We start from the raw sequence: 10,916 nt of genomic DNA, 5'->3' as shown, positions 1-10,916 counted from the left end.
GGGACATTGGTGCTGAAAAATTTCACTGGTGGAGGGATGGGTGTTGGAACATTGACTGAAATCCAATCATGAACAGCTTTGTAATGCTCTATCTCGTGGTGATTCAATAAAAATTAATTAATTAATTAAAATTATATTTTAAAATGCCCAATCCTCTAAAAATATGGAGGGGGCATATTAGGAAGAATATAATGAGATTTTTTTATAATACTATTTAATAGTCAACAACATTTTAAATTTTTAAAAAATCATTAGAAAAAGAACTGGTTTCCCCAGTGGAGAATTTTGGTAAGGGCCCATCCTTTTAATGTCTCATCACTCTATGGGTTGCCAAAAGAGTTGTATGTGTTCAGGCATATCCTCCTGAGAGATGCTTCAGTGACTTTTTCTCCAGACTGGAGGTTTTCAGCTTCTTCTCATTTTGAGGCTGCTATGGAATGAGAACCGTTCCTCAACAAGAAGTTGCAGTTATGAGGAGTCCATAAACACACAGTACAGAGCTGCTCTACTGCAGAACAGGCTAAAAGGAGAAGCTGGTGTCCTGGTGCAGATCCAGCTCGATCTAGCACAACTTCTTCCAGTCCTGGCCTCCTTCTCTACTCCCCACGCCCCACCTGGAAACCCGCTCTCCAGTAGCTGAGCTGTGAGAAGAGCATAACTGCTGTCAATCAGGAGACCTTGGGTATATGCCAATTTGCTTTATGGCACCGTGTTCTTGGACCCCAAAATGTATTCTCTTAGAAATGCATCTGCCATGTTGATTTAACCACTAGATTCTGAGGAACAATTGAATTGACTACCCTCCCTTGATGGTTTCTATTCTAATTAGAAAAATCACCTAGGTGAATAACACATAGGTATAATTTATGAACAGTGGAAGTAACCATAAAGCAGGTGACTTTATAAAAAAATCTATCCTTTCAGCATGCCTTAGGCCCTTCTCTGCCCTCCTGACACCTGCCTTCAGTGTGCTGAAAATAATGTCATGCTTATAAAGCAAAAATTAGAAACTTTTATTCTAATTTGCCAGTTGGAGTGTGGGAAATATGATGGCTTAAGGCCAATATTTCATTTATACTTTTAATTGTATGGGATTCTCCTCTTACTCCCAAGCAGTCAAAAGCTGCATCAGCTGAAATGATGTATCCAACATTGTAAAAAAAAATTGGAGTTAATTTCCAAAACATTAAGAAAGAAACGCATGGAGAAAAGCATGCTGAAATACACCAGAGGCCATTTGAACTGAGTATAATCCAGCTGGGAAGTTCTCAAAAATGCTATTTTTCTGGTGGGAATGTAAACTGGTTCAGCCTCTCAGGAACACAGTATGGAGACTTTTCCAAAAATTAGCGCTAGAACTACCATTCAGTCAGGCAGTTCCACTCCTAGATATTTATCCCAAGAACACAAAAACACTAAGTTGAAAAAGATATGTGCACCAGGCAAAGGGATATCCCTGACAACCTTTCAGTATCTGTATTATGTATTGCAAACCAGAAAGAGAGAGAGAGAGAGAGAGAGAGAGAGAGAGAGAGAAGAAAAGTGCTTGCCACAGTGGCAGGCAGTGGGACACGATGAGGATGCAGGAGGGAAGCTAGACCATTGGTGGTGGGAAAAGTACATTGCTAAAGGGACGGATGTCAGAACATGACTGAAATCCAATCATTAACTTTGTAAATGTTTATGTCACTGTGATTCAATTAAAAAAATAAATGGGAAACACAAATAATAATAATAATGATGACATTTTAAAAAAGATGTGTACGCCTAATATATTTGTCATAGCCAAGATTTGGAAACAATCCAGTAATTAGAATAAGAATCACTGTATCACCGTATTACAGTCATCCCATTGCTTATCAATTTGCTCGAGCAGGCACCAGTAACATCTTCATTGTGAGACTTTCTGTTACTGTTTTTGGCATTTCAAATATGCCATGGGGAGCTTGCCAGGATCTGCCATGCAGGCAGGATACTCTTGGTAGCTTGCCAGGTTCTCCAAGAGGGACGGAGAAATCAAACCTGGGTCGGCTATATGCAAGGCAAATGCCCTACCAACTGTGCTATCGCTCCAGTCCAGAATAAGAATATGAGTAGAATAAGAATATGTGATATAGGACTGGAGCAATAGCACAGCGGGTTGGGCGTTTGCCTTGCACGCGGCCGACTCAGGCTCAATCCCCAGCATCCCATATGGTTCCCTGAGCACCACCAGGAGTAATTCCTGAGTGCAGAGCCAGGAGTAACCTCTGTGCATCACCAGGTGTGACCCAAAAAGCAAAAAAAAAGGAATATGTGATATATATATAAAGATATAGATTCATATATACATGCACAATAACCCATTGTAAGAAAAAAATGAAGTCTTTCCTTTGTTACAACATGGATAGAACTAGTGGGTTTCATGCTAAAATACCTCAAAAGGAAAAAGACAAATGTCAGATGCCTCACTCACGTGTGTTATAAAACAAAACTAAGTAGGGAAAGGATTTCCAATAGAACAAACTCTTAGACTTTGACAACAGACCTGCGGATTCCAAGGGGTAGAAGTGAGGGATGGAAGAGAAGAGTCCTGTGAACAATGATGAAGGAACATTGGCATTTGGTAGTGGGTATAGTGTGATAATACTATACACCCTAAAACAGATAAACATTAACATTCTTATAAACCAATCTCATCTCAGTGATTTTTTTAATAATATTTTCTCTAGGAGACAAGACATCCCACTCTGCCCATAGCAATCAGTGTACCAGTTATCCTTGAGACACCCCCTCCTGCTGGTACTCATACCTCCATTCAATCCCATATTTCACCAGGGTTCAGTGTGCATGGCCAATGGTGGACTGATGACCTGGTCACTGTTATCCCCGTTGCTCATCGATTTGTTCGAGCGGGCACCAATAACATCTCTCATTGAGAGACTTATTGTTACTGTTTTTGGCATATCCAATACGCACAAGTAGCTTGCCAGGCTCTTCCGTGCAGGCTCCATACTCTCAGTAGCTTTCCGGGCTCTTCGAGAGGGGCGGAGGAATCGAATATGGGTTGGCCCTGTGAAAGGCAAAGGCCCAACCACTGTGCTATCACTTCAGTCCGTTATTTACACACCAAATGAATATACCTATACACCTAGGGTCACATTTTAAAAATTTAGGCAAAAAAAAAGGTCACAAGTGGGGAGAGTTTAAGAAACCCTGCTCTAGGTGGTATGCCAAGGATAGTAATAATAGCAGAGCAGCCTAAGAAATAGTCATATAGAGGTATTTAGTGAATGCCCTGGGAACTGAGCAAAGAAACTTTAACCATTATAGGGGAAAGAGATCAGAAAAGACTTCTCAGAGCAATCAAGATATTTTAAAATGAGCTAAGAATAGTTTACAAGAATATAAATGTTTAAATTTTAGGGGGTGTTACCACTCTAGTAATAGGGATTTGGTATGAATTCTGATAAAGGATATAACTTAGAGAACCTTAGGAGAAAGGCATCCATGGAAATGTAACATACCCACAGGCAAAGAAATGCTAAAGCTTGTGATATCCTGCAAGAACTCCCGATGACATAGTATACTTGGAGGGAATAATATGCCAGCAGGCATACAGTATGTCTAAACTGTAGAAGAGGAAACAGGGACATAAATCGGAAAGGAATTTTATGGATGAAAGTATCAGGTTTTAACTTGGAAACTGAAATCTTATGGTAGCCATTGAGAACTTTTAAGCATGCACGCCTGTGCTCATACATTTACTCACTCAACAAATATTCATAAAACATTTCTCCTAGGCAAGGCATTGTGTTGGGATAGTACAAGGGAAGCATCTTCGGACAAAATAAATGGGGCCCCTGCAATTGATGCCCTTATTGCTCAAAAGAAAAATGCTGCATTGATGAGTATTTTGGCAAGGTCCCTCTAGCCATTGTGTGGGGAATGGATGTATATCAGAGGGGAAAAGGACATAAAGGGCTTCCCAAATGCTTTCCCAGTGATATTTTCATAGTCCATCCTCTCCACTGACTCCATCCTATTTTTTATTTGCCAAACATACACTTCTGGAAAATCCTTTTTTAGGATAATAGTCGTTCAGGTTTCAAACCTGTCAGAATTCCTTTGCTTTTTTTTTTCACCATGGCAAAAAAAGGGAAAAAGAAATCTACTAAATGTAACTAGATTATTAGCTTCAAAAACTGCATGATTCAGGCAGGGACACTAAGATTTAAAGAGAGAAAGTGAGGGTCTCTCCAAGATCTCAAGACCATTTGCAGAGGAATCTACTAGACCTTGAGCGTCCCCGTTTATGCCAGGGTCTTACCCACTACACGTTACTAATGCCATCATCCTTTGACTGCTAAGTTCCTACAGTCTGTAAGCACAGCAGGCACCCTAAAAGCCCGGAGTATGGCAGAAATTGCAGGCTCACTGAGATGGCTATCACTTCACTGGGCAACTCTCCAGGTCCTTGCTAAGACTGTTTCTGCTCTCCTCAATTAGACAGAGCACCAGGGAGAAGAGCAGGCTGAAACATTCTCTGGGGTCCCATCTGTTCACGGGAGCCTCTGTCAGAGTTTCCAGTATGACAAATACTCAAAGATCTCTTCATTTCTTTTTCATCCTCTTCGTTCAAAGCAACATTGGCCAAATTACAAGGGAAGAAATAGCACAATTTATCTTAAAATGGAAATAAAACAGTCAAAAGGAAGCAGATAGGCCTAATCACATAGATGGGTCCCCAGGGCAATGCCGAAGAACATCCATTTTTCAAGGCAGAGGAGTATCTCATTGTGGACACTTCTGTTGAGTAGTGGGTGCTCCTCCTTGGCGGTACCTCCCAGTCAAGTTTCAGTGCCAGCTGTTTAACAGAAGTGCAGTGTCTGAGGTCCTCTGGGCACTGGATGCATCAGTGCCTCACAAATTAACAGCCTGTGTCTATATTGACATTCGTGTTCTCAACTTAATGGTTAATTTATTTAATGAACAACTTCTGTCCTCATTAAGAGGGCAGGATGTCAAAAGTATACCGGATGGGACAACATGAGAGCACTTTTCTCCCTCATTCCCAGAGGGGAATTTTTTTTAAATCCCATAAATATATGCTTTGGGGTTCCCAAAGGTCTGATGTCTTCCCTTCAAAGACTCTCCCTCAACTGCAAAAGAACTTGATGGATAAGTAACCCAAGTGAATGAGTAACATGCAATCCAATTCATGGTTGTCCAACAGTGGCACCAGTGTTCCAAAACTCTGAGTGAAATCAAGATGATTGAAAAATCGAAAGCATTTGGTAGAAGTAGAAATAACCACCCAAACCCAAATCTAGAAATTTGTTATTTTTATTAAATTTATTATTAGTCCCAAGTAATAGAGGCCTCAAAAAAATTCTATCCCAACAATAAAGCCAAAAAATACCCATCATGAATAAATTTACAAAGCTCTAGTTAACAGGGACAAAATCAACATTTGTCTTCAAGTGCGATATTTCCAATCTCTTGGTCAATCTTGTCAGCTAACAGAGCGTTCTTGCTGGCTGCCTTCTGTCTTCCACCATAGCCACTGCAGATAAATCTACCTCCATAGTTCCGTAGGAAGGTAATAAGAATTCTGAGGCTCTGAAATCTAAAGCCCTGCTTGGTCATTTTGATTTCTCAGTTCCTACTACTTGACTTAAAGGGAAATTCCAAAGTAGGGTCTGGTCTACTGTCATGGGCTCTCTTTCTGTCACTAAAAATTAGTGCAGTATCAAGAGATGGGATTGAAAGTGTAGGTCCTGGTCCCTACTGTTTGTGTTGGGATTCTGTTTGTCATTAACTTGCTGTATAATCTTGGAAAAAGTTACTGGTCTACACTATGTTCCTCACCTTTAAAAAGAGGTTAGAAAGACTACTTTGTAGCATTACTCTGAGAGCTGAAAGTACAAATGCATGAAAGCACTGCACTGTAGCACTGTAGTCCAGTTGCCATTCATTGATTTGCTTGAGCAGGTACCAGTAATGTCTCCATTGTGAGATTTTGCCATGCGGGCAGGATACTCTCGGTAGCTTGCCAGACTCTCCTAGAGGGACAGAGGAATGGAACCCAGGTCAGTCGAGTGCAAAGCAAACACCCTACCTGCTGTGCTATCGCTCCAGTCCCCATAAAAGCACGTTTAGAAAAATTAAAACTCAGGATGACAAAAGCTATATAGTTTTCCTATCCATGGGGCAAAATTATTCTAAGACCACAGCCTCTTGGCTTTGCCATTTCCAGAAAATGACCTACCCAATTGGGGGTATGACCCACATTAAAGTTGATTCTAGTGGCATATTTTAAAAGATCTTTTAAAGAATAGAGAAATCCTAATAAGGGATAAGCATTTGATATGCAGGTTAGTGATGTCTGTCTTTAAGATATGAGAATTAGAGGGACATAGAAAGTTTTAATAAGAGGAAAACATGATGACAGTTCAAAACTATAAGCTTAATAATATTTTATGAATATTATTAATTTTATGACTATAATAAATATTATATTTTATATAAATATGAAATAATATTTCATAAGGATACGCTATCATCAGCATCATCCTCATCATCATAATCATCATCATCCTGTCGATCGTCGAATTTCTCGAGTGGTCTCAATAACATCTCCATTTGTCCCAGCCCTGAGATTTTAGAAGCCTCTCATTACTCGTCCTTCCCAATGATGCCACATTGGAGGCTCTTTCGGGTCAGGGGAATGAGACCCATCATTGCTACTGGTTTGGCATATGAATACACCATGGGGAGATTGCGAGGCTCTCCCATGTGGGCAGGAAATTCTCGGTAGCTTGCCAGGTTCTCCCAGAGGGAGAAGAAGGCTATAAGATGTCTTCTGAGAGCTTGGTTTTAAGTCTCTGGATGTTGGCCATTGGTGGGATTACACAGCGCCAGGGGCAGTCCCTGGGTGTGACCGCCTAACTACTGGAAAATGAGAAATCTGGGCAGAAGAGGCCCAGTCCAAGCAGGCTTAGAGGTCTCAGCCCCAGGTCCCCACACACCTAGGTTCCTCTGCCAGTACCTTCATGCGTGAGGCTCATCTGAAGGTGTGGAGGGGGGCCTTGAGCATGGCTGTGGCTAGGCTCTGGAGGTCTTCAGCCGAGGGAGCTCTGCTCGGGATGGGGAGGGAAGCCGAAGCCCACCCCACCCCTCCAGGGGCCCCAGGGAAGACAGGCAGACATTCAGGCAAGAGACTCTCTGCTCTTATAGGATACTGTATATTCTTTTCAAACAGATATTACCTAGAGAATATCTGTGTGAGAGGGTACCTGCGTATATATGTCTGTGAATATCTTTTCTTTCCATTTCATAGAAATCTGCTTAGAAAGTAGGAAAGAGCAACAAAAGGACCAAGTCAAGGTTTTGAACAAACACTAACCCCACATCTCCTTAAAGATGAAGCAAATTCCCAAGGATGTTTTTCACTTTAATGGAAAAAAAATAACACGGCAAACTTTCTTTTCTCCTTTTCTGCAATGATTTCAGAATCCAGACTTATAAATTGTGTACCAAACATATCTGTTTCTAGCCTAGTTGACCCCATTAATACCCAATAAAATGCATCAGGAATGTACCTAATCCCATCTGGAGTGACTAATAAACACAGGCAGCAATTCAAGCAGCCTCCTTGCGCTAGACCTACCCTCCCCTGGAAACACAGACACCTCTGGCTTATTCACATCTTTGCTCAGAGTCTCATGTTCTCTCGTAGCTGTGAAGGGAAAGAGGAAACCACCTAAAACCTTAGTACAAGTAACAACAATTCATCCAAATCTTGTTTGTTTATTTTGGCTCAATCCCTCAGATGTCACCATTGGCACCAGATACTAAACAAAATCATTCGTTTGTTTTGAAAAATTAATGTATTTAGGGATCAAGGAGAGAGTTAAGTGGTAGATCAACATGTCTAATATGTGTGAGACCCTCGATTTGATTCCCAGCATCACACGTCCCCTGTCACTGTAGGGGCAAGCACTGAAGGATCAAGTCCATTCACAACACTAAGCAGAACATTAAGGCAAGTATCACTGTATCACTGCATCACTGTCATCTCGTTGCTCATCAATTTGCTTGAGCAGGCACCAGTAATGTCTCCATTGTGAGACTTGTTACTGTTTTTGTCATGTACTCTCAGTAGCTTGCTAGGCTCTCCGAAAGGGATAGAGGAATCGAACCCAGGTCGGCCACGTGCAAGGCAAACACCCTACCGCTGCGCTATCACTCCACTTAAGTTACAGCTCAAGGCAAGTAGGTCCTATTAAATAAGCATTTAAAGTAAGTCAAATGAAGTCCCAATCTTTCTTAACACCAGAAATAGAGTTTTGGAAAAAAAAAACTTCAAGTTTTAAAATTCACATATAGTTTAACCTGCAGTGAACCTAAGATTTTAAAGGGTTTTAAGAGGGACAATTTATAATTTCTTCTGTTCCTACATTCTTGGAAATAAGAGAGGAATTTTAGCAAGAAACTTGAGAGAAATGTTCGATTACAGCTCATTTTAGTTGACCAGAAACTCTACATTCTGGCTAGCGTAAAGGAGGAAAAGAGTGCCCTTATTTGAAAAACAAGTTGATAGAAAGTATTTTTAATAAAACTCATTCTCTGAGGGGAAAAAAAATCATTGGAAAATAAAGTCTTTTGCAGATGTAATATCAAGAACATGGGTTTTTGGTAATGCCTAAAGAGCACAAGAAAATTATGTGTCAGGTTTCCTTTTATATTTTTAACAAAGTTAACTTTGTTTAGTTCCTGTTGCACGTTTTAAATAAATATCATGGATTATATACATATATATGTACATATATAACATTTTAACTCAGGAATGCATACTGTTTTAAGTGTATATAATAGTGTATATAATAAAAATATATAAAGTGCATATAAGACTGTTTTAAGTGAATATGTGTACATATATGTACATATATAATGTTTTAAATCAGGAATGCATACTATTTTAAGTGAAACACCTGTCAAATTTGGCTATTAAACACAAGTAGTTCTACTGCCACCTGCTGCCAACATGCAGAAATTGCAGGGGTAGTTCTTCCAACCCCAAATTCCTCTTCAGTGTTAAAAATTAAATCTGCATAACAAAGATGCTTTGTAATTTCACAGAGAAGACATCTTTGACTGACATCAATGCAAATGAGAAAAAGTAATGACTAAAAAAAACTAAATAAAGGCATTAAAGGAACAAATTTTTCAGCTTGGTAAAATTACCCCCACCCTTCTTCTCCCCCCGACCCCCACCCGCTAAGCTCACCTCATATTACTGTATAAAATTTTGTACTTTCCTCCTCTCCTTTGGCAGACATATTTCCAGAGATTCGAATAATTCCTTAAACAGTACTTTAGACTGTTGGATCAGTCAGGCTACTGGTAAAACTGATGTAGAAAAAGATGCAAAATAAGGATGACTCTTACATAGACGGATTTTTATCTTCCCTCGCAAAAAAAGCCAGGGTACAGGTATTTGAAAATATTCTGTAAAATGTTAATGTTCTTGGGTGTGATGACAGCACAGTGGGTTTTCCTTCTGTATCACTGTATCACTGTCATCCCCGTTGCTGTTGCTCGAGCGGGTTGGAGCGATAGCACAGCGGGTAGTGCATTTGCCTTGCACGCGGCTGACCCGCAGCTGACCCGGGTTCGATTTCTCTCCATCCCTCTTGGAGAGCCCAGCAAGCTACCAAGATTCTCTCACCCGCACGGGTTTTCCTTAAACCCTAGAATTGTTTGAGAGAACTGGGATGATCGGAGATGTTTATAAATCGGCAAAGGATGGAGACGGTTGCTTCACAGTGATCTCTGGTATCATCACGGATCGCTTACATGGTCGAAGATCACAAGTCAGCTACCACGAATACACTGTATCCCGAGACAGAGAACATGCCTCTCATGTGTTAGGCTCTGAGTTCCAATCCAAACAATAAAATTACATTCTTTCCCTTTAAGGGCCTGACTTAGAAACTGTGCATGTCACTTCCACTCATTTCCCCTTGCAGAGATCCCATTCACAAGGTTACATCCAGAGGTCATCTGGGAAACGTAGTCTTTTAGTGGGTGACCATGGATGCAACGAAAAAGTCTATTACTGTGTAATTCTATTACAAAGATTAAAGGAGAACTGGCAAGCTCCATAATATTTTGGTTCTTTCCTTTAATCTACTCTAGATGCTTTTAAATATAGATTGCTTTGAAGAGAAACCGGGAAACTGTACCAAAATAAAAGGGGCTAAAGAGACATGACAAGTGAATGAACCATGTGAGTTGGGATTTTGTTTAGTTTCAAGTATGTTAATAGGATGCTTGGCAAAATCTGAATTAGATCAAATAATGGTATTGTGTCAACATTAATTTTCTGAATTTGGTAAATGTACTATGGATATGTAAGGGAATATCCTTATTTTTCAGAAACACACATTAAATAATTTATAGACCAAAAAAGGTGGTAAGTCTAACATTCTCTTAAATAAAAAAGAGCAAATATGGAAAACAGTTAATATTTGAAGAATCTAGAGTAAGAGTGTCTAGGAAGACTACTTTTTCTGAGACACTGCTAGAAATCAAAATTTAGGGAAAAAGCGGTTTTTTTTTTTAAAGGGCATTTTCTTAATTCTGACTCAAATTAATTCTAAATAGATTATCTGAATGTGATGCAATTAACAGTCTAGCCAATAGAAACTTTCATTCAACCAATACTCTGGCTGAACTCAGATTTCAGAAAATATGGTAACATCACATCTATATTTCTTTAAACTTTCCACCTAATAGACACCCTTGTCCCCTAACACACAAACACTGAAGCACACAGCAATAAAACAGAGATTATTTGCAGCACTGTAACAATGAGAAGAGGTTATGTTCTTGTAGACCTACAGACAGGGACGCAGAAGAGGTAATAAAAT

The sequence above is a fragment of the Sorex araneus genome, chromosome X (assembly GCF_027595985.1).
Source record: "Sorex araneus isolate mSorAra2 chromosome X, mSorAra2.pri, whole genome shotgun sequence".
Classification (NCBI taxonomy): Eukaryota; Metazoa; Chordata; class Mammalia; order Eulipotyphla; family Soricidae; genus Sorex; species Sorex araneus.
This window is presented reverse-complemented; position numbering follows the sequence as displayed.